This window comes from Tamandua tetradactyla, chromosome 4, assembly GCF_023851605.1.
Source record: "Tamandua tetradactyla isolate mTamTet1 chromosome 4, mTamTet1.pri, whole genome shotgun sequence".
Taxonomy (NCBI): Eukaryota; Metazoa; Chordata; class Mammalia; order Pilosa; family Myrmecophagidae; genus Tamandua; species Tamandua tetradactyla.
The window spans coordinates 151,832,510-151,858,463 of record NC_135330.1 but is presented as its reverse complement, the minus strand read 5'-3'; the positions used below and the strand labels follow the sequence as shown (position 1 = coordinate 151,858,463).

Sequence of the window (25,954 nt, the reverse complement as noted above, 5' to 3'; positions counted from 1 at the left end):
CAAGCGTAAGTCCTAGTTAGCCTATTTCTGGTAATACACATTTTTTTGTTTCTATGTTTATTTACCATTCTACAGCAAAATTCCTTCCTTATGTTTGTCTTTTCATTGTTGAGATTTTCATGGAAAGAAAAAAACAAAACAAAACAAAAAAACCTGCTCAGTATTCTTCTTACCATAGAGCTGTCTGCTGTTGTTTTGCTGTAAGGAGGAATCTTACCCGAGAGGGAGCAAGAGGTATGTTGCTGCTGCTCAACAGAAAGGGCATTCGGTCACCAGGTGGAAAGACTCAGCAATTTATACAATCATTCACAGTACAGTTCATCCAGGTGTTTCCCTGAAATCTCAACCCCTTCCCTTCTACACCTCTTTAAGAACAGGTGTGATCCATGGAACATATGCGAATCAGCAGCATTAAGTGCAAGGTTATACAGGGTTGAAAAGCTGCAGAAAATGTGAAAAAAATAACTGTTTGCAGTAAGAAAACTTAACAATTTACCTGTAATTCTACAAGAATTACAAGAAAGCATTTTACCTGTAATTCTACAAGAAAACAACAGATTGACTCATCTTGCTCCAGAAATTAGTGACTTCAAAGTACATAGATTAAACGAATATATAAATTAGGAATGGTAGAAATTCTAAAGGTAATAGACATCATTATAAATGAGTTATTTTAAAATTTATTTATGTTATTTTTAAAAAGTCATAAAGTCAGAGACATGAAATACATCACTCTGTCACTTAGACCAATCTCATTTATTCTAATTATTTCATTTTCTCTTTCTTTGGGGTTTCTCATTAGGAATTATCATTAAAAGTTCATAAGCTAGTTCATGACAATGAATAATGAGCAAATTGTCAGATTTAGCCCATGCTGACATTTCTATTCTCTATTTGATGGTGGTTGACCTTATTAGTTATACTTATAAAATAGAATTTAAAATATAAAGGTCTCGGAGACTTGAAAGTAAACTATCATGTAACGTCATAATTCCAGCCTTAGGAAGTTGTTTTAATGTATTAACTTACACTAAGATGTGCAAAAAGAAAAAAAAAATCATTAATTGCTGAACAGAAATGTTTACCACAAGAACAAACTGTAATTTTAATTATCTTTACCAAAGCTTTGTAAGTTGATTAGCTTAAGATAGGTCATATGCCGCACAGATTAGAAAAATACAGCAGAGTTGCATGTTATGACGTGCTCAAAATATAAGCAAAGGTTGAGAGCGTATGTATTCTAGAGGAGAACATATTGTATAGCTCTAAAACCTTTAATCATTATTTGATTTCTAAGTGCTCTCGAGTGACTTAAGCAAATTTTTTCCTTTTTAGCAAATTAAGGATTTATTTTCCATATTAAATTCAGGTGCACTGTAGGTCTTTATTCGAACAAAATCTACAATTTTAAAAAGCAATTGTTTCCAACATACTCAAATCAATGACTTTTACATGTCAAGGCCAGCCTTCTTCTTGGCTTTTTTTTAATGCAATTAAGGTAAATAAATGATTACCAAGGTCTTGTACTAAGTTCATTTCAAAGAAGGCAGAAAACTGCTATTCTTAAGGGTCACATATAGTGATTAAATGTTACGTTTGGTAGCTACATTTTATTTGTTAATTGAATTTACTTATCAGTGCATGTCTTTGGAGAGAAGTAAAAGAATTAGGGAAGGATTAAGTTAAAAACTGGAGAAGTTGTTTAAAATTAAAGCAGAAATATTAATTATAGAAACTTAAAGGATGTTCTTATGGTAGAACATAATTGTGTTATGTTTACCCACAACATAAAGCTCTGAGCAACGTTTTCCTTTTTCCCATCTAGAGAGTAAGAAAAGGGAAGGGTAAATGTACATATATGTGAATGATTGTAAATATGGACAAAAACTTAGAAAGGTTATGTCCACAAAAGAAGAAAGCAATATTGATGAAATTCAGGTATTTATTTGTTTTCAAATAGGAGGATTGTTTAATGTTTTTCACTCTTCACTTAGTATCGAGTTATCAGGAAAGATAACCTGAATGTCTTATATTTAAATACCATGGATGGGATCATATGCTGTATCCTTATTACAGTTCCCTTGTGTTAACATGAGTTGACAGTGTAGTGTATATACACATATACATGAAAAGAATGAAGACAACCCAATAACTATTTATTACTTAGTTGAGGATAACTAGACTCATATATTGCATTTATCTGAACAGAAAGAGACAATACAATTAAAGACCTAGAAATAAACATTAAACTATAGTATCCTTTCATTATGTAAAGAATTGGGGCATTATAGCAATAACAAAGAAATTGATATTTTGGCATGGAACTCACATACAGTTATGTATTCATTATTTCACCACCATTTGGTAAAATATAAATAATCACTGAGTTATGAGAGTCAAAGTTCAATAGAGGGCGGTGTGATGGTGGCTCAGTGGTAGAGTTCTTGCCTGCATGTCGGAGACCTGAGTTCATTTCCCAGTTCCTGTCCATGTAAAAAAAAAAACGAAACAAAACAAAACAAAAAAGTTCAATGGAATGTGGTAAGCTAAACTTTGTCAAAGTAATGAAATCTTTCAAAAACATGCAGATAGCATTGTATTTCAAAGAGTCAATATCTATATTCCCCATCAAATAATCACTTTGTTTTTGTATATGACTTTCATTCTTTCAAATAAAAATAAATGACCCTGTGTTCTATTACCTATAAATCATCTTGAGTTCTAGGTCATTTGGAGGTGGGGGAAGGAAATTAACTTAGGTCAGCAGCACTGAAGCAGTGGCAGTCTTGAGAAAAAAAGTAGTTCGGGGTAAAAAACAAGGGTGGGGGGTGCGGAGAAAAAGCAATTCAGTCTAAGCTGAAGATGCTAAATATAAGATAAAGGTGAAATTTAGGAGAAGCCAACTGCCAAAACCAAAAATTGCAATGTAGGAATAACAACATAACGAACTGACAACCTTCATTTAGTTAACAAATATTTGTTGAGCATTTACTACGTGCCCGCCATTGTGTTAGCCACTGGGAATGTAAGGGCAAAAGACAGAAACTGCCATTATCTTCAGAGTGGAAAAGACAGAAAAAAGTTAGTAAGTCAAATGCATGTGATGATTTCTGGTTTTTACAAAGACTTTAAAGAAACCCAGAAAGCTGCAGCTACTTTGCATAGAGTTTTTTTTTTTTTTTTTTTTTACATGGGCAGGCACAGGGAATCGAACCGGGGCCCTCTAGCATCGCAGGCAAACATTCCTGCCTGCTGAGCCACCATGGCCCACCTATGCATAGAATTTTAAGTTAAGGTCTCTGAGGAGATTTTAGGCTGAGATGTAAAAGAAGGCAAGGAGCAGCATTCCTGATTGAAAGAGAAAGTAAAACAAAATGGATTGTGCTGATCTAAAGAGAGCTGTCCTTCTTGTTTATTCCTGTACTGGTATTACTTTCCAACTAACGTGATATTCATTTCAGTTGCAAAAATCTAAAATAATATTTTCATATCAAGTGTAAAATGTAATTACATTTTTTTGGTCAGTAGGTCATGCATTTTATAATGTTTTCCTGTTATTCTAACCTGGAACATGTGGCCCATTCTATTCCACAGAAGTCCATATAGATGCAAGTATTAATTATGATTAAGATGCACGTTGGACTTAATAAATGCAACTTAATATGCCTTTCTTAATTTGCTAAGAAAATTTTGTCACACAGGCCTTTATTTTTTTCAAGACACATAGCTTGTAATTAAACAGCACTTACAATTTTCCATAAAAAATTTACTTAGAAATAGGATTTGCATAGATTCCTTATTAAAACTTCTATATTGACAAGATGTGAACGTGGACACTGAGAGGAAGACCTTGCCTTAAAAAGTTTGGACTATTGTTGAAAGGTTAAGCCAGCTACATGTAGAATTTGAATAGAAGGTATAAATGCATTTTGCATATTACTCCCTTTGCATTATGTGACTATAAAAAAATAAGATTTAATATCAGTATATTAAAGATATATCCTTAAATATGATTTCACTGAAAATTGAAAGATCATATTGCATAGCAATTTTTTATGATTCTCACATAAGGGTAGAAGTTATTACTAATATAACTCCTAATTCTGAGCAGAATGTTTAAGAAGATTGCAATTCTACTGACCGTACATACATCCCACAAATATTGTCTTCTCTATAGCAACTTGTCTGTTTTTCACAATTCTTTCCATTGAAACAATGCAAATATGAAATCTGAAGAGCTGTGGCTTAGTCTTATTCACTTTTTAATTTAGTTTTGTTTTTTAGCTGTTTTGTGTATTGTACTTATAATTGGTAACTTCTAGAAGTCCATTATTTTGTCGTTGCCCAACATCTATGACTAAAACTGGAAGAACTACTTACCTTTAGTTGACTGGAAAGAAAATAGAACTTTATTGGATTTTACTGCTGGTGTTAGGAAAAGTTAACAAGGTGAATTGACTGTGCCTCTGAGAAGCTAAGAATTTATTGGTGTTATTATAAGATTTTCTAAATTTAAATGGGTTTCATCATTGATGATGAGCTTATATGTGGGAAGGCAGAATTTTAGCAGTGTCTAACATTAGCTATTAGCTCTTTCTATTTAGAACTGCATCACCTAAATTTAGTTTGTTCAGAGTAAAACAATGACAGAGAATTTCTTTAGCATAAATCTTCAAACAAATTGTAGATACATAATAAATATAAAAATCTTTATCATTCAATCACAGTTACTAGTATTGAATAGAAATATTTGGTATATTATACTTATAAAAAACATTTATGTCTAAACAAAGAGAGTCAGAACTATTTCATCCTGTGAAAACATAAAACATTTTGATTTAGGCAATTTCTACTTCAATCCATTCTTTGATGTGTCAACCTCACCTCCAGAGAATTTCTCCCATGTATGAATGTCTTTCCATTGGCATATACTCTCTTAATAAAAATTGATGCTATAATTATTTTAACAACTTCCTGTTACTTGCAGAGAAAAGACAGATATTGTTGTACTACATTTATTTGCATTAATTACGAGATGAAGAAAGAATTACTGAAAAATGCAACATTTGAAATATAATTTTTTTTTACAACCACTGCCTAAATAGCTTTTTTTTTTTGTAAGCTTTCTGGATGTACAGACTAGTAAACATGGATGCAGAAGCCTTCCGTTCTCATTTTTTTCTGACAATATGTTATAACATTATCTTGCAAGTTGGATAGATTCTGATCTAGGCAAATCAGATCACTTCTCTACCCTGGAATTATTGATCTGAAAAATAAAAAATATATAATCTACTATACATGGTGCTATGACAGAAGAGTGATGATTTCACAAGCGTGGTGCATTTTATTTAACTAAAAACCTATGAGCTAAACAATATTTTGGTATAATACTAATGTAAAGAAAATAAAGGTATTCTTTTTTTCTTTAAACATTGGTCAGCTGATTCAGGAAAAGGTGGATATTAATAAATATTTGAAGAAATGTTTTTCTAAAGTCACAGTAAGTGTTTGGGAACACATGCCAATACATTGGGCTTTTCTTTGGAAAGCTTGTCATGCACATTGATTAATGTGACACTCTCCTTACTTCTGCATGGATCCCCTGTGTTTCTGCACACTGAGTCTCTCCAGACCACACAGCACAGTTGTGTTGCTGCAATGATTATAGCCCAGCAGTTGCAGCATCATTAGTGGTACCCCACAGAGGGAAAGCCCATGATGGGTTGATGACACCCAGCAAAACTTGCATGTTGCTCAGGTAATGAAAGAAATAGGAGAGAGAAGAGAAAAAGAAAGTCAGGTCTTCAAATGTAAGAAGACTTGGCATTTTTTTTGATCACAGGTCAGACACATCATGAAGCCTGCCAGACATAATTAAAGAAAATCAAATAATGCTGGATTCTTGCCTTACAGGTAGAAGCAAAAATATCAGACTTGTCTTAGTTTCCCATGGACATTATGACAAATACCACCAACTGCCTGGCTTAAAAAACAGGAATTTATTGTCTCGATTTTGGAGCACAGAAGTCCAACATCAAGGGATCAGTACGCTATGATTCTCTGAAGTCTGTAGCTTTCTGGTGGTGGCTCATTCTTTGCAATTCACCATGTGGTATGCTCTCTTTCTCCTTCTCTGGACTCTACTGACTATCTACATCTAAATTTCTTCTTGGTTATAAGGACATTAACCATGGATTAAGATCCACCCTAATTCAATTTGACCTGATCCAAATAGGACCTCTGAAGATCTTTGGAGGTCCTATTTACAGATGATGGGTTTATATACACAGGACTGGGGATTAGCACTTTAATACGTCTTTGTATAGAACACGATTTAATTTACCAAGAGACTCATTTTTATTTATTCATTTTTTTGCCAGAGGCTCCATGCCTTAAATGGCTCTCTAACAGTGGGAACTTCAGGTGCAACTTCTAGCGGGTCAGAAATATTGATGGAGGGAGTAATGAGGATAATCTAACAAATGTTTAACTGAAGGGTAAAATTAACTCTAACAAAAAGAGGCAGAAGATTTTTCTAAAGCATGGTCACCAATGAATTATTTTCTTATATTACTGCTATGATGACCCAAATGCCAGACTTTGGAGGTTGAGAGACACCAGGAAAGAAATACCAATCCTAATCCCAAACCTAATTTGTTCATCTATTTACACAGGGATCCATGCATGTACTATTTTGCCTTTCCGATGGCTAAGCAGACATAATGCAGACAGCTGCTATGTTAGATCTAGTCATTCCTTTCCAGATACACTGTAGTAGAAGGAAAATGTCTGTAATGAAGTGACAAAAGTATATTGTCTCTGTTACTGAAATAGTAGGTAACCAGTGGGCACATAGACCCTAAAGGAAAACAATTCTTTGACAGGATTTCTTATCTGCTTCTTTGCCTATATATCTATTCTAAGTTTTCTACTCCCTTTATATTTTTCATCACATAAAATCATCATTAGTTTCGAAGACCTCATTGAAGACTGTATATTTAATCAGTTACTCTTTAATGAAAATTCTAAAAATAGACAATATCATTAAATCATTAAAATTGGTCCCAGAACACTACTTGTTTACTGGTAATAGAGGGCAATGGGCAGAAATAAATAGCATTATAACACATTATAATGAAGATATACTAGTTATCTAAGGAGTCTCTACATTCCAGGGGATTAACAAAAATGAAGTTATTCTCATACAGAAGTCCCTTGCGGCTATTTCTTGTCATTAAGGGGAAGGGAGGGTGACTGCTCCAAAAATTCAGGGACCCAGCTACCAAAAGCACTGGAAGTCAATATTCAACAACTAGAGGAAGGAAAGGGAATTTGGATGATCTTGTGTGGGAATGCTTTCAGGCAAATCTAAAATTTCCACCAAACTCTTATTGACTGAAACTCTCTAATGTGACCTCCCTATATTCTCCCCCTTACCCAAAGGAAAGAAGCTAAAGTCCTGCACAAGTTACCACTTGTATCTCAAGTTCAGTAACTCAATTGGAGCACATTATTCATGTTCACATGTAGTACATCATGATGTGGAAACTTATTCAATATATAACAAATGACCTGACCCTCACCCAACTCCAATGATGTGCAGTGGGGAACCAGGAACAGGATAACGTCAGTAAAATATCCTCTATAAACACAGAAAACAAAAGACACACAGCAGGCACTTCTCCCTGACAATGATGAACTCTTGCTGGCCAGGCGTTCTGAAGAACTTCTGTCTTGCAGAATTAGGAATTTCCTTAACTAAGCTTAGGATCTCCATCATTCTCTATGCTTAGAGAATGCTGGATTCCAGCCTTTGGAGTTTCCTCCTGTTACAATAGCCTTCATGGTAACATATGAAGTGACCAACTCTATGGGAGCTGGAAACATCCTTCTGTTGCAAATTCAGGTGCCAGTGTTCCTGGTTATGGACTTATTTGTCTCCCCACAGTGAATAAAATACAGAATCTCTTTCTTTCTTGTCACTCCAAATCCCCTCTTCACTCAAACATTCCAGGTAGAAGGATGGAGAAAAAAGAACAGAGAAAGTATGAAACACTACTTATAAATGTCGGGCAGGAATAACACCTACACTTCTGTTAACATTCCTTTGACAAGAACTACTTATAAGGCCACACATAAAGGCAAGGGATGGGGGGGGTAGATAAAATAGTCCCTGGATTATTCTCTGCTATGGTAGGAAATATGATTTTAAGGAACAATTGCTGTCTCCATTATATCAGAAAAAAAAAAATCAGAGTAAGTATTTGTGCCAATTGTAGTAGGAGTAGGCTGTATTTCTATTCTAAATGAACTGGTTCCTACTAAACATTGAAAATATTTCCTGTACAGGCAAGGTAAATGAACTAAAGCACATATAATTTCTGTTACTATAAATTTATATGCCAATATGCACATATATATTCTTCAGACAGTCTGTTTTTGTTTTTAAAAAATCAATTTTGAATGCAAAGCACTATATATTAATTTCTGCCCAAGCCAAAATGAATATATGAACTCTTAAACAACTGTGACCATAATGAAAGCAGCAGTCATAGGCAGTAGCTCAAAGAAGCTTACTCCATGAGCATTAAATGCCCTGCAATCTTTATTGTTTCTGTTTCTATTTTTAGGTTAGGCTCTCTGTGTCTGAAAATCCATAATGACTTACTTTAAAAGGAAATGCTAATTCTCCTCAAGATCTGTATCTGTTGTGGTCTAACTAGAAAAAGGGAAACCATTTAAAAATTTATAATCAAGGGAATTATTGCATTAAATAGTTTATGGAGAAGCTGAGAGCTCCAGTGGTTTGTAAGACAATCTAGAACTAAACAGCAGCAAGGGGCCACTATATTGAAAGGCAAACTGAGGTACTGGTGCTTCTGTATACCAGCAGTCTGGGTCACCTGAAAGGAAAAAGAATTCTGGCAACCTTGACTGGTGGGAATAGAAGCCATAAAGGAAAAACAACTGCTGCTAGAGAAGTTACCAGATATAGGAAAGGAAAGGGAAAGATAATTTGACTTCTAGTATCTTACTGGTGTTAGCTATGAGGATCCGGTTGATACTGGATAGTAAATGGGTGCCTAATTGTAGTACATTTTGCCTCCAAAATCCACAAAGGTCCAGCAAGTACTGGGTCCCTTTTTTAGCAACAAGGCATCATGTCTTCTATTCAAAAAGAATATTCAACAATTTTCATCATTAAAACCCCAGAAAATTCATACAGGAGTGATAGGTCCCTGAATATTTCTCATGGCTTATCTTCAACACTTTAGCTCTAGCACGTGCATTTACTTGGATGTCTAGGGTACCTGCTCCTTCTTGCTCATTGATCCGATAGTATGATGTCATTAATATATGAGGCCCGTGTGATGGATTATGAGATGTCTACATATTAAAGATCCCAGAAGAATATATAATGACAGAGAAGAGGAGAATTTAATTAGCCCTGGGGAAAGACAGTGAAGTTGGAAGTTGGATTTCTATCCCTGCCAGTTATAGCTCTCTATCCTTGCCACTGCTTGTTACATCCTTTTTTGCTTGGGATTGAGAAAATGAATGTGCTAAATCCAAATACATACCAGGTGTCAGGGACTGTGTTGATTTACTTTAGCAAAGGCCTCAGTTCTCTGGTCTCAGCTGCAACTGCAGTTACCACCTACAATAGCACTATAAAATGCAAAAGGGTATGTGATAAAAGCATCATTTCTGCATCTTTCAAATCTTCAAAGATATCACAAATCTCTACAACATTTATTCCAAAAATGTGGTATTGCTTTGACTTATTTTTTTTGGTATGAATGAACCATCCCAGGGGTTTCCATTTGGCTCTTTCAGCAATACTACCCCTTACTTCATTGGTCCAGAAACCAAAGTGTAGATTATTTCACTTGAGAAGTACATCTAAACTTTTCTTCAAATTTTCTCAAGAAGTGGACTCATGGGGCCTTATGTGAGATAATCTTGGGACAAAAACATTTCTTATATAACCTCCATAAGCTCCCATCCTGGCAATTGGCGATATTATGGTTACCTAAGAATTCAAGACCTTTTAGAACTGATATTTAATAACCTCAAAAGAAAAAAAATGGGGGCTATTCATTTTCTAGTATACAGTCACCCTGATAAACGGGCACCGTTTTCTTTGGGGCAGGCTTGAACAAAAAATCCATAATATGTAAATTATGGTGGGTAGAGTTGGAAGGTTCTTCTCGAAGCGTATTAGCTCTGAAACTGCAGCATCCATCAGAGTCACATGGGGAGCTTTTAAGACAGATTTCTAGGCCTAATCCCCTGAGCTTCTGATGTAGCAGCTCTATGAAATAGCCCAAGAACTCGCATCTCTAGCAAGTTCTTGGGTGATGCCGGCATTGCTGGACAAAGGACCACACTTTGAGAGGCATTGCTTAAGAAAATAAAATTTGCCTTTAATCAACCAGTCTATGAATTCCCTTAAATGTGGGAACTGGAAGACAGCTCTGGTCTTTCAAATTGAACTTTTAAAGAGAGAAAAATTAAATTTTGTTTTAGATTTGACAGGACTTTAGAGTTTCTTGTTATATAGATAAAGTAATACTTGAGTATGCTTTACATCTATTTCATTCCTGGTGACCCAGAGTTCAATTAGCCTCATCCCTAATTGCTATAGAGATACTGCTTACCACTTGGTCGATTATTCGCCAAATTAATACAAGCCCTATTGATTCAGTAATCCTGAGTGAATTATTCCTATGTATCCATGGAATGACCCAAAATAAAATAATATACTTCTATAGCAAATATCCTGACTTACATCTAATGTGTTCTTCTTTGCAATATTGGTGAAACAAAGAGAGAGTTCATGCTTTCCTTCATTTGTTCTTACTACGGAAGTATCAAGCTAGCATGTGAAATATATACACTTAAAATAAAATTCCCTGAAAAGCTCTAGGATTTAAATTTAGAAGCACACTGACTTTAAAGCAAATATTTTTTTCTTTTAAAAAAATTTCAAAAAATATCTAGACTCATCATAGTGTGATTATATTACATTTGCATTGATTACTAGAATATGTGCTGTTTTCCAAGCAGATCTTGTTTTAACATCACTTTTTTAAATTCTGAATTTCATTATTAATTTTCCAACATAAAGTCTAGAATTCTGGTAAAGACTATAATATTTCATAGATTTAGGATGGTTAATATAAAATTATAATCAAACCTTAAAAATGAAATATATTATTGTAAATAATAAAGTGATAAATTTCTTTTTGAAAATGAGCAAGCTAAATAAATACTTCTTAGTCATAAAAACTGATTTATGTTGAAGACATGGGACAAATTTGTTTCTCAACAATAATTACGTATAAAGCATTTGAAATTTCTAAAGAGAATTATTTTATATCTAGAGTATGGAGCATTTTCAGAAGTTTGAAGAAAGAATGCAGTTTATCATATTTTTATGAAGTTCTTAACCAAATGATTATTCTACAGAGAGGTTTGTGGAAATACTCAATGCCGTAAATGGGACTTTTAGAATTCTCTTTGTGGTTCAGAGTTGAATAAGTTAAGAGTAGATTGCCAAAGAGCCTTAAAGCAACCTTGAAATCTATTAAGAAAGACTGTTTTTCTTCACCCATCTTTGAGATAAATCTTCAAACACTAAAAAGGCACAACACCACGGGGGCTGCTTGGCAGATATGTAGAACAGCTGTCAAGAAAAAAAGTCCTCAAAATAAGGTCTTGAAAAACAAAAGTTTTAAATGTACCACACTATTCTTTTTAGAAGACCCTAATCATAGGAACAACTCACACAATAAAAAATAGAGATAACTCTGAAGGTAACCAAACATAGATTTAATGAAATTCATTCAGGTAAAGAAATGGAATGGGGAACATTAGACTATCTAAATTACATTTGTTTCATTACAGTCATTCGTATACCAGATGACACTAAATCCTTGTAACCTAATGTTTCCAAACACTAGTTACTCATTACATGAAGTGCCTCAAAACACAATACTCATAATAGCCTAGAGCTCAAAGTGTGAAACCTTGACTTTCTAATTACTTTCACTTCCTTCAACACTTAAATCAATTTTTCAAGACAATTTGAGTGTCTGGAACTGACATATATTTCTTTTCTTATTTCTAGCAGTTTATATAATCACTTGAATTCTTGCTGTCTGCTATAATTTGGAATGGCAGTATTATCTGTTTTTTATTCTGTGTATGAAAATTCATGAAAGCCCGTGTTATAGATTCTACTTCTATTTGCCAGCACCCTTTCCCTCATGTTATGGTTTGATAAACATGTTCTTTTAGGGAATGATCCCCTCTGCCTCTCACTCCACCTCTCTTTTATAGAAGCCTACAAACGTGATGCTCACGCTATTGGCACAAGGGACCTTAATAAACCCACTGGGCACTTACCTGAGGTGTTTTCTTTTTTTCAGTTGGAAATTATATTTGGAGATGCTTTGTATCTGGGATCTACCCTCTGCCTGTGATAATGTCTCCAGGTGTAGAGAAGAGGCCATTTGAGATTAATGAAGACAACAGAGAGAAGCAGAGACTTGCGGTGGAGATAAAAACACTGTGGTGTTGTTTGGATCAGTGATTCCATTCAGTCCTGTGGCTGAAATACATTGCCCTTTATGAGGGACTACCTAAGTTATCTTAAGTTGCATTTTACTTGCACCAAAAATATTGGAGTAATACAACAGAACCGAGGTTTCTTTTAGCGTTGTGTTGGTTTCCTATTGCTGCTATAAAACATTACCACAAATGTAATGGATTAAAACAACAAAAATGTGCTATCTTATAATTCTAGGGGTCAGAATTATGAAATTTGTCTCATTGGGCTAAAATCAAGGTATTGGCAAGTTGACACTCTTTTCTGGATGTTCTAGGGGACAGGCATTTTCTTGCCCCTTACAGCTCCTACAGACTGCTTGCATTCTGTTGTCTGTGGCCCTGTTCCATCTTTAAGGCCAGCAATGGTTGGTTGTGTTTTCCTTACTCTGCCGTACTCTGACTTCTTCTGTCCCCACCTCCCACTCTGTCTCTTCTGCAACCATTTCAACATTTCAAGATCCTTGTGATTACATTGAGACCTCCTGGATAATTCAGGCTAATTTCCCAATCTTAAGGTCAGTTGATGAGCAACCTTAATTGCATCAGCAACTTGAATTTTCATTTGCCATTTAATGTAAAATATTTATACGTACCAGCTACTAAGATATGGACACCTTTTGTGGGCCATTATTCTCCCTATCAGAAATACCAAACTTTAAAACAGTAATGGGGAAATAATATAAAGAATGGATTTATATATATTTATAATTTTGGCAAGACAGGAACAATTTCCTTTATTAATACTTTAAGAGAAATCAGGAAAAACTTACAATGTATTCTCAATTGCACTTTCAATTATACAATTAAAACATCTGGAAAATTCACATTAACCACAGATTTTATATAAGAACAGGGTATGGGACATTGTTTTGTAATTCCTATGCATTTTTGCTAGTGACATTTCTTTCCCCTTATACAATATGAAAAATATGCAGCATAAGGCATTGATTAAAAATGCCAGCATGGGAGAAATCCAAGAGGACTTCTCTGCCTTACATTAATACAATGCCTGATTATCTTCTAAAATATCCATATTATTCTGTGTTGACTAGCCAGTTATGGGGAACTCACTACATGGGAGTTTAGTGGGTAGCCAAATCTGTGGGCATTCAAGAATATCCACATAAATTTGTTTCTGTGGCTTCGCCTGGTTTTGCAACCTTGGTTGCCAGAGAGGGAAAGGAAGACCCATACTGAATGATTGTTTCCAATTCCCCATACTCTCAGTAGATTATAACCCCTGGGAGCCAATGAGAAACATGTGCTCACCAAGAGGTTACGGCATCACCAGCTCTAGTCTTGCAATTCTTTACTGTGGTTCAAAAGGAGAAATCAGAAAGAGTTCAGGGAGTGGCATTCTTTCACTGAAGTTCAAGAGGCTTGAATTACTCAGAATGCATCTCACTATGGGGAGTAGGATCTCTTACCCTTCTGTATAGTTTGAAACAACATATTTTAAAGTTGCCAAACTCTGAAATCTGTTCTACAACTAATTGTGGTGATGTGCTTTGAAATTTATTGCTTCTTTATTTGCAGTTCTTTTTCACAAAAAATTTGATTATGATGATAAATGCATAGCTATATGATGATATTGTGAACCCTTGATTGCATACTTTGGATGATTACATGGTATGTGAACATATAATACATATCAATGAAAAATAAAAAATGCATACTGTTAGTTATTGTGATGGTCAATCACATGCATCAAATTGGCTATCTTATGGACTGCAGTTATTTAGGTAAGCAAGCACTAGCCTGATTGTACCTATGAGGATAATACATCAGTGGATTTGCAGACATAACCCTTTGATTACATCTATGGATGACTTAATCTATAATAAACAAAATAGATTGACTTCAGCATTGAGAGGAGTCTCTCATCCAACCAGTTGGAGGCTGTAAGCCAGAATTAAGGATTCTAGAAGAATTTCTATGTCTATTTCAGCCATGCCATTTCTCCTGGGAAATTCACCTCCATCTTCATTGAGTTTTTAACTTGTGGTCTGTCCTACAGAATTTGGACTTTCATGTGAGTTCAAGGTCATGTGAGCCAATACCTATAATAAATCTCTCACTATGTGATGATCAGTTCTGTTTCTCTAAGAACCCTGAGTAATATACGGATTAAATCATATCTTCTACAAAGACATGTTCAAGTCCTAGTTCTCAGTCCTGTTGGTATGAATCCATTTATAAATAGACCATTGAAGATGTTTTTTAATTAAGAAGTGCCAAATCGAATGAGGGTGCCCTTTAAATTGGCTGAATTCCTTATAAGCAAAAGAAATTGGACATGAAAGTAAGAGTCAGATGAGGAGACAGAAAGAAAGAGAGATCATTATGTGACAGAGGATTGCTGGGAAGCCACAGCCTTGCCAACATTTTGATTTTGAACTCTTAGCCTCCAAAATTGTGAGATAATAAATTCCTATTGTTTAAGCCAACCAGTGTGTTTTCTCATAGCAGCCTGTGTCAGTTGGAAACTGTTATGTACCACAGAAAAGCCATGTTTTTTAATCCTCATTCAATATTGCTGTGTGAGATCTTTTTCATTATTTCCATAGAGATGTGACTTTTGATTATATGGTTTCCATAGAGATGTGTCTCCACCCATTCAAGGTGGGGTTGCTTACTGGAGCCCTTTAAGAGAATCATTTTGGAAAAAGTTTTAGAACCCAACAGAGCTCACCCCCACTAGAGACCTTTGGAGAGGCTGAAGGAAAGTGTCCCCAGGGAATCCTTATGAAAGAGAAGCCAGGAGAGAAAGCTAAGAGATGTCACCATGTGCCTTTCCAGTTGAGAGAGAAACCTGAATGTCATCAGCCTTCTTGAGCCAAGTTATCTTTTCCCTGATGCCTTAGTTCGGACATTTTTATAGCCTTGTCTTAATTTGGACATTTTCATGGACTTAGAAATGTAAATTTGCAACTTAAAAAATTCTCCTTTTTAAAAGTCATTTTGTTTCTAGTATATTGTTTTCCAGCACATTTTACAAACTAAAAAACAGCACTAGAAAATGCAGACACATGTTTAGTTTTAATAAGGTCATGGTTATATCTCTCTTAGTGATTAATTTTGCCTCTGAGTTGGATTTATATATTTACGAAAAAAAAATACCTACTCTTAGAATGATCATAATTGCAAACACAGTCAAATGTGACTTTTTTGGTTTGTGTTTATGATAGAACACAACCCTTTGTTATGTTTCCTCAGGAGAAATCACATAAAAGTAGAGATATCTTATGTTTAAAATATGTTTGTAATGAGAGCCTCCCAAGTTAATAGGCTAAGTCCCTGATCTTGAGGCTTATTTATGTAACAGGGAAGATAAGCCTACAGATAATTATGGCTAAGAATCACTTCCTGAGAACTTCTTTTGTTGCTCAGATGTGGGTTCTCTCTCTCTGGCTTGTTCTGGTTTGCAAGTAGCTAGAATGCAATATACCAAAACTGGAATGACTTTCAAAAAGGGGAATTTAATAGGGTACGAGTTTACAGTTCTAAGCCTATAAAAATTTCCAAACTAAGGCATCCAGGGAAAGATACCTTAATTCAAGAAAGCAGATGCATCTGGAATAGATCTGTTAGCTGGGAAATCATGTGGCTGGTATCTGCTGGTCACTTTGCTCCTAGGTTCTATTGCTTGAAACCAATTCCTGTGGAAAGACAGGCTCACTTTGCTTCTCTGGGGCTGACTTTCATCTCTTGGCTTCCTTTGTCTCTCTCCAGGTTTGGCTTGCTTAATATCTCATGGGAAGGCACACAGCAACATCTCCTGTGCTCCAAGCATCCCCAAACATCCCTGTCTCTGCTCTCTCTGTCAGCTCTGAAGTTTCTGTTGGCTCTCTCTCTATCGGCTGTCATTTCTGTTATTTCTGGCTCTCTGTAAAATGTTTCCTCTTTTAAAGGATTCCAGTAAACTGATTAAGACCCACTTGAAATTAGGGGAGTCACCTCTCCATCCAATCAAAGGTCACACCCACAATTGGGCATGTCACATCTCCATGGAGATAATCTAATCAAAAGTTTCCAACTTACAGTATTGAAATAGGAATAAGAGAAACAGTTGCTTCCACAAGATTGACTCAGTATTAAAACTTGGGTTTTCTGAGGTACATAATACTTTCAAACTGACACAAAGCCCAACTCTGCAAGTAAAATCCTTACTTTCCCCCGCTACATGGGGCATGACTTCCAGAGATGTAAGTTTACCTTGCAACATGGGACATGACTCCCAGGAATGAGCCTGGCCCAGGCATCATGGGATCAGCAATGTCTTTCTGAGTAAAATGGGGAAAATAAAAGTAACAAAATAAAATATCAGATTGCAAATAAAATCAAGAGGTTATTCTGGAGGTTACTGCCATACAAGATTCAGCTAAATATTGCTAATTGCCATAATATGACAATCCCCAGCCAACAGTTTTCCTGAAAACCTTAAAGAACACTCTAGGCTCTATCTGAGGCTCCATAAAAGTTTCATTCACTAAGTAAACTTTTCAGAAACTTAAAATCTCCAGATTTCTCCTATGCCCATAAGCCCCCAAACCCAGGAATATCAATTAGTTGCATCCCCTTATCCCATAATGCCAATACCCCTTTCCAATATAAGAAGTTAGAATGATCATTGCCCAAATATTCCTGAAGATTGGGTGAAGGATCAAATGAGATAGAGAAATTATAACAGAGAAGATAACAAATGAATATGACTATTGTATCTTTATATTGGTATTACTTGTTTGTCTCTACTGTATTAGAACAGCTAGAAGGAAATACCGGAAATGCCTGAACTGCAACCCATACCATACTTTGAAATTTGCTCTATAACTACTTTGAAACTTTTACTTTGAAATTTATTACTTTTCTATATATATGTTACATTTCACAATAAAAAATGTTAACAAGATGATATGCTTATATCATAAAAAATTGTTATAAATCCAATTATATGCTGTATCTAGATTGTAGAATATTCATAGATCCATTTCCATCTCATCAGGAATCCCAAAATCTATAAAAATAAATTCACTTAAATAAGAAAAAAATACCTTTGATATGCTAAAACATAAAATAAGAAGTACTACTACCACCATTTCAGATGATACCTGTTCTAGTTTGCTAGCTGTCGGAACGCAACACACCAGAGACAAATTGGCTTTTAATAAAAGGGGATTTATTTTGTTAGTTCTTCAGAGGAAAGTCAGCTAACTTTCCACTGAGGTTCTTTCTTATGTGGGAAGGCACATGGTGATCTCTGCTGGCCTTCTCTCCAGGCCTCTGGGTTCCGACATCTTTCCCTGGGGTGATTCCTTTCTGCATCTCCAAAAGCCTGGGCTGAGCTGTAAGTGCTGAGATGAGGAATGCCAAGGTGCTTGGGCTGTGCTACGTTGAGGTCTCTCATTTAAGACCAGCCAATTAAGTCAAACGTCACTCATTGCAGCAGGCACACCTCCTAGCCGACTGCAGATGTAATTAGCAACAGATGAGGTTCATGTACCCTTGGCTCAGGCCTGCAGCAACAAAACTAAGCACCTTCACCTGGCCAAGTTGACAACTGAATCTAACTACCACATGTCCACCCCTTGTCAACTTGGCAACTGCATGCATCACCTTAAACAATATTAAGGCGCAAAAAATTTTCTTGTGGCTGTGGACCTGTGAATCCGAAAACAAGTTGTCTGATGCCAATATACAAAGGAAGGACAGCCACAGGATATAGGTTTTCATTTCCATAGAGAGAAATTGGAAGAAACACAGATGTAAAACCTGCAGGGCAAGCACCATGGGATTTCAAAGTCCTAAAGTCATTTATCCTTCGACTTTAGAAACTGGCAGTTCACCTTTTCCAAGGGCCTATGCAGTGGCTTGTCTCTTTCCAAATCAACCTCGGGGAATATTTAGGAGACCACCTTGTTCTCGGCTCCACTGTCTCCGGGCATCAGGGCCACCCCTGGGCTCTCTGCCATCTCCGGGCATATGCTCAACCCCTCCATGTGGTGGCATCCAGGCTCTCCCCAGTCCCCCAAGGAGCATGCTACACCTTTTCCAAGGCCTGAGGCTGCACGACTCGTACACTGCAATGAGATGGGAGATTCATCCTCGCCCTTCAGAGTAAACTCACCCTCTCTATGTATGTGGGTGGGTCCACTCTCCTGGTTAGGTTTCTTGGCTTCAGACCCAAGCTTCCATGGTTCTCACTCTGCAAAATCCATTTTTTTTTTTCCTTTTGTGTCCTCCTATGTCAAGATTGGCAGTGGTTCCATTTATACCAACAGTCTCTTCAAACACTCCAGGACTTCTCGATCATTCTCTTCACGGTTCCTCCAAAATCTTCCCCTTAGCCATCCAAAAAACTGTTCCAACATATCTGGTATTTGCAAACTGCAGCAGCACCCCACTCTCTGGTACCAAAATCTGTTCTAGTTTGCTAGCTGCAGGAATGCAATATACCAGAAAGGGAATGGCTTCTAAAAAAGGGGAATTTAATCAGTTGCTAGTTTACAGTTCCAAGGCCAAGAAAATGTCCCAATTAAAACAAGTCTATAGAAATGTCCAATTTAAGGCATCCAGGGAAAGATACCTTGGTTCAAGAAGGCCAATGAAGTTCAGGATTTCTCTCTCAAGTGAGAGGGCATATGGCGAACAGAGTTTCTCTCTCATCTGGACAGGCACATGGTGAACACAGTATCAATACCTTTAAAAGTTGCATGTTTATGCCATACCTCCAGTGACTCAAAAATAGGTAATCAGCTAATATTGATATTTAACAGAGGTTTCCAGAGAATAGTAATTGATTTGAGTCCTAAATTCTAGATTTCAGTCCTGAATCTACCATTTAAATCTCATAGATTTAGTCAATGTAATTAACTACTTAGGAAATAAATTCTCTTATGTAAATAATAGGCTTTGGAGTACAGAGCACACTTAATCATTAGCCCGGCTCCTTTTCTCTCTTCTTTCCCACTGCTTTCCTACAGAATATTTATGCTTGTCACATGCCTTTATCCGTCCACATGAACACACAAAACATGCATAATATTTCTTTGTGAGAACAAATCAGATCACATTAGGGCAAGATTTCTTCAACTCGGCAATACTGACATTTTGGAATGGATGATTCTTGGATTGGAGGTGGGAAGAGTACATCTGTCCTCTGCAATGAAGGATTTTTAGCTGCAACCCTGGCCTCTACCCACTACACATCGGAGGTAATCCCCCAGTTGTGGCAAAAGAAAATGTCTCCAGACATTACCAAATATCCTCTGGTGAACAGAATTAATCACTGCTTTAAGAATGGTGTCTGTCAAATGTGTTACTATTAGGACAAAAATGAGAAACATTTTGATGCCCTGGAGTTTTAGAAAAATACTATAAGTCTTATATCTCCTTGTACTTTAATTACATGAGATTTTCTCCAACAGTTTCGGTTAATAAAAGATTTACTATAACTATTTTTTTCAATAGGTACTGTCTCTTTACTGAAATAAGCAGTATGATCAAATCAGAAATTGTTCATCTTTCCTTTCAAAAATCAAATGATTAATTATTCAATAATTTCTGAGACCCAAATTGTCATCTTCTTTTCCTACATGTAGCTCTAAAGAAATACGCATATCATTTTGCTTTTTTTACTTTAAATATATAACATTTATTGCACACTTACCTAAGTGTGCAATTTAGTCTTTTAATTTCCTCTAATTTGGAAGGCAGCTGAAGCCCTGGGATGATTTTTATGTAGATTTGTACCAAGGCTGGTATTGTCTCAGAGTTGGCTGTACATCTGCCTTGAGTTTTACTAGCCCTGCACTCTCGGTCCTCCCAAAGACAGTGATGTTGAGTACAGGAATGATGGATCTTCTTAATCAGCTATCTGGTCTTTCCCTCACTTGCCACCCCAGCAGCTTGCATACTGTTCTTGCTTAACTGAACTCATTTCCTCCAGCCAGGAATTACTTTGCCTCTTTTGGTCCCTAGACTCCAGAGAGAATATTTTTTACATTGACCTCCTCACTTTTCCACACTGGAGTTAAGAGACAGAAATCACTGTATTTTGACAGCACAGCTTGTTTAAGATGTAATTTTAATTTTGTGGTGCTCCCTACTGTTGGCCTTTCCCTTCCATGCTACAATTCTTGCTGTTTTTAATAACCTCCTCTTAGCCGGCTGCTCATTTTAATCAACACATATGGAAAACACCAGGACTCTTATTTAAAAAAAAAATGTCATCCTCTTGAAGAAAATTTAAATAATCCTTGCTAAAATCATCCATTGGAAGCCTTGAGACCCTAAGGGGAAGTGTGCTGTAAGGTAACTGTGATAATGCTTCAGTACTTAAAAACCAAAGGAACTCGAAGTATGGGAGTGATATGAGCCATACCCTGTAACATCAAAATTCTGAGCAAGAATTAAGTGAAAAATATCTTGCTAGAAAGGAAAAGGAGTAAATTAGGCTGCAAGAAAATAGTACCTGACTGACAGTGACTTGTACAATGATAATATGCATTATCTCTCATGATAAAAAGTCCAGAGGCAGGCAGATGCGGGGTTGGTTCACAGACTGGACAATGCAAGGCTCACAGCTCTCCACAGCTTTCTTCTTTGTACCCTCAGTGTTCTGTCCATATCATCCTTCATGATTTCAAGATAGCTGCTGCAATTCTAAACATCACATATTCCCAGCAGAAACCTCACAAAACATCCTAAAGCAGTAAGAAAGAGATGAACCTTACCTCACAGATCTTTTTGTTTTGTTTTGTTTTGTTTTAATCATGGAAAAAAATTTGTTTTCTGAAATGCCAGATTGTTTTCCCTTATTTCTACTGGTCAGAAATGAGCCAGGCGTTCAACTATAAACTAATCATTATTGAAATGATTAGTAGGCTTTAGGTTGTATGGGATCACCACAATTGGTTTAAATGATTAATTAATTCATGGATCAATTTCCACACTTAAATTTCCACAGATATTATCATCATGTGTTTCGGTTTGCTAAAGCTGCCAGAATGAAATTACCAGAAATGTATTGTCTTTTATTAAGGGGATTTATTAATTTACAAGTCACAATTCTAAGGTCAGGAAAATGCCCAAATTAAGGCACCAACAAGAGGATACCTGCACTCAACGAAGGCCAATCGAGTCTGGGATTTCTCTGTCACATGGAAAGGCAGATGGTGTCATCTCCTGTCCTTCTTTCCTGGCTTCTGGTTTCAAATGGCTCTCACAGCATATCCAGGCATCTATGTACTCTCCAAAATGTCCCTTTCTTAAAGGATTCCAGAAAGCAAATTTAGCCCCACCTTGAATGGACGGGGTTGTGTTTCCATGGAAACAACTTAATCAAAAGACCCCACCCAACGATAGCTCTGCCCTACAAGGTTGTATTAAAGGAAGATGGCTCTTTTGGGGTACATAACAGTTTCAGATCAGCATACCATGAAACCATCAAAACTGATGCGTCATCAGCACAGTAGAAAAGGGAGAAATGGCAGTTGGTCGTAATCAATATCATTTGCAACAATGTTTGGCAAATTTAATTAATTTAATATAGTGTTTAGGCATTAAATGTACAAGTATTAAGATATTACTTTGACACGGAAATAGTGCCTCAAATTTTATCGTACTTCCATAATAAAGTTTGGACACAGTTCTCTGCTGATAGACCACTAAGTAGCGTATCCTGGGATGATAAAATGATTGCTCACTCAGTGCTCAGACTATCAAGAACCCAGATGCGACTTTCCCAGACCATCAAAGGGAAAAATAACAAATATATATAGAGTGGCCACTAATTATAATAATCCAGGAAATAGATTTCTTTGAGTCATCTCAGACTGGACTGAATCAAAGATCTAGAAGTAGAGCCTCAAAATTAGTATTTTTTTAGCATTAACTTTCCAGGTAATACTGCAGGGCAGCCAGGTTTAGAAACAACTTCTCTAGAGTAAAAATGCTGCAAATTACTCTGGAGTTGAAATCTCCAGTTGGTGTGACAGAAAATGAGAAGCAGATCTTCCTTAATTCTCCCCCTTCTTCTCTTCACTTCCCTTTATCTTCCCACTGTACCACTAACATTTTTTATATTTCACTCTGACTCCTTGCTACTATCACATACTCACACTTTGAAATGTCTGAGCTGATTTCTTAGCAACCTCTTTCATATCTTGATAGGGAACAAAGTCTTTATCTAATCAGCCCCTGTACTGATTTATGCATTGTATTAAAAATTCAAAAACAGATTGTCAATATGCATTTTGCGTCTATTACTTCCTTTGAGCTAGTTCTACAGTGATTACCATTGGGGACAGCATATAGATTGAATCTGGAAATGAGTTTTTCATAAGGTCACACTTTTGCATTTATTACATTGTATAAATAAGCACTTCATTGAAAATAATATATCTCATTTATTAAATCCCAAAATGTATATGTTTTAAGAAACATTTTAAGAAACAGGCTATCATAAAAGTGTAAAACTAATATTTCTCATTCCTTGAATAATAACTAAGAGGCAGTATCATGTGTTTACCATGATCAGTACTATTGGAATCTAGGTTTTAATCCTAGCTGCTTAACATCTGATTAATCTTGGGAAAGTTAATTAACCTCTCTGAGTATTTTTTGACAAGTGTGAAATGGGTACATCACCTCATTCTCAGGATTATGATGACTATTAAATGAGACAATAGTTTATTCAGGAGCAGAGAAACATTATTACCAACCTTATAATTGTCATTGTTAACACTTAAGTACAGGGGGATAGTTTATATAAAACAATAGCTATACATTATTTTGTATGTACACATTGACTATTTTAATAAAAGTAACATAAACATACCTTTTCAAATATAGTTGAGTACACATCATCAATTTTAAATTGGAAGAAACAGAACTAGTTTTAATCCTAAATATTCTATATGTGTTATTTCCCATCAAATATTTATGTTTATAAGGATAGAATTATCAATATTATTTCCTCCCAGGGATCAGATACTTGAGTTGAAAATCACTTGAACAGTGGTGATCACCATCTTTTGTGAGTCTACTATCTTCCATTTGGAACTATAAATAGCATCACCCTTTTGCCGTGGTGTGGAAGCTAACATGAAGTTTGGCCACTTGATGAGGTAATGAATTCCAACAAAGGAGAAGGAAAATTACAGTGATTTTAGAATTCTACAGTTTCTAACATGAGGCCAACTCTGTGAGAACATCTTTTTCACCTGGCACCACAGGTTTTCATTAGGGTCAGTAGGTCAAAACAGTAATTTAGGATCTCTAGGAATTAGTGTTAGCTCAAATTAAGTATCTAGCAAAATAAAAGTTACTCAACAGTAACTCAAAGCCATAAGAGAAATAAAGAGCACTGGCAAAGGTAACTGCATGGGTACATATAAAATCCTGTAATATTGCATTTTTGATTTTTAACTTGTTTTCCTCATTTTACGTCTTAACAGGCAAATGTGTAAAATAACATTTTAAATCTCTGTTAATGGGCTTACACTGTATAAAGATATAATCTGAGCTAGTAACAATACTAAGGGGAGGGACAAAGTTATATGGGAGTACAGAATGTGTATGCTACTGAAACTAGGTTGGTACTGGACAACCTAGGTTGTTATTAAGACCATATATCTGATAAGGGGTTAATACTCAGAATATATAAAGAACACAACTCAAGAACAAAAAAGACAACACACTTAAAAAATGGGCCTAGGACTGAAATAGACATTTCTCCAAAGAAGATATGCAAAATGGCCAATAAATATATGGAAACATGCTCAACCATTAATAGCCATTAAAGAAATTAAAAGTATAATGAGATACTATTCTGCACTCACTATTATTAAAAAAAAAAAAAAAACTTAAAATAAGTGTTTGGGAAGATGCACAGAATAGGAATTCTTAAACATTGTTGGTGCAAATGTAAAATTTTACAGATACAGTAGAAAACAGTTTGGCTGTTCCTCAGAAATTTAAGCAAAATTACCATGTGACCTGGCAATTACACTGCTGGGTGTATACCCCCAAAAATTGAAAGCAGGGACTCGGACAGATATTTGTAAACCAAAGTTCATTATACCATTATTCACAATAGCCAAAGGTGGAAGCAATCCAAGTGTACATTCACAGATGAATGGATAAACAATGTGTGGTATATCCATATGTATTAGTTTGTAATACATATTGGAACAGTTTTATAGAGGGAATTTAATAAATTGTAATCTTACAGTTCTAAGTCTATAAAAATGCCCAAATTAAGACTAGGCTATAAAAAATGTCCAAACTAAGGCATTCAGCAAAAGATACTTTAACTCAAGAAGGCTGATGACGTTCAGGGCTTCTGTCAGCTGAAAAGGCACATGGTGACATCTGCTAACTTTCTCTCCAGGCTTCCTCAATTGCTTCCCTGGGGATGTTTTCTTTACGCATCCCCAAAGATCTCTGGCTATGTGGTCTCTGTTGTTTCTAGAGCTTTATCTAAAATGGTTCCCTCTAAAAGGGCTCCAGTAAGCAACCCCACCTTGAATGGGTGGAGACACATCTCTATGGAAAGCATATAATAAAAATTGACCACCCACAATTGGGTGGGTCACATCTTTGTGTAAACAATCAAAAAGATCTCATCCAGTAATTCTGAATGAGGATTAAAGATCTTGGCTTTTCTGGGGTACACAACAGATTCAAACCACCACACCATACAATGGGATATTTTTCAGCTATAAAAAGAAGTGATGTGTTGGTGCATGCTACAATATGGATGAACCATGAAACATCAGGTTGATGTCTTATTTTTTTTTTCCATTGTTCAGCTATATGTATTAATGATTGTCATGGCTTTCTTAGGAAAAAGAGGTCTAAAAAAGGGGTAATGGTTAAGAGTCTGACTTGAATCAAATTCTTGAGTCTGATTCAGGCACTTGAGTCATTCTGCTTGGGTTTGAATTTGGAATTCACCACTCTTTTGCAATGTGACATTGTCAAAGTAAACAACTTTCTTTAAGTCTCAGCTTCCTTATCTATATAATGAGTATATTAATAATACCTGACAAATGGATGTTTTTAATTAACTGAAATGATCCGTGTTAAAACTTAACACACCATCTGGCACAGAATAAATACTCAATCATAGTGATAATAATCATTACCAATAATATCAAATTTTCATATTGAGACTGAGTGCATTCCATTGACATGAGCCAATTTTATCAAAAGGCTAATCATTTTCATTTGCTAATCTCTTTGCCTTCATCTTTTTTTTTTTTTGCAAATAATCAGGCAGTTTCATTTTCTACTTTTGGAAGTGGTTTTTATGGAAGAGGACAATTGAGTTGCA

At 35.7% G+C, this 25,954-nt stretch overlaps 1 long non-coding RNA gene across 1 annotated transcript in view; it reads right to left on the bottom strand.

Annotated features, from left to right (window-relative positions):
- Positions 1-5,132: 5,132 nt before the first annotated feature.
- LOC143679441 (uncharacterized) overlaps positions 5,133-25,954 on the bottom strand; it is a 34,709-nt gene continuing 13,887 nt past the window's right edge. Inside the window, exons 2-5 of the long non-coding RNA XR_013173768.1 lie at positions 16,834-16,901; positions 12,415-12,619; positions 9,585-9,672; positions 5,133-5,269 (exon numbers count right to left, since the gene is read on the bottom strand). This is a non-coding gene — a long non-coding RNA (uncharacterized LOC143679441). The remainder of the gene's footprint in view (positions 5,270-9,584; positions 9,673-12,414; positions 12,620-16,833; positions 16,902-25,954) is intronic.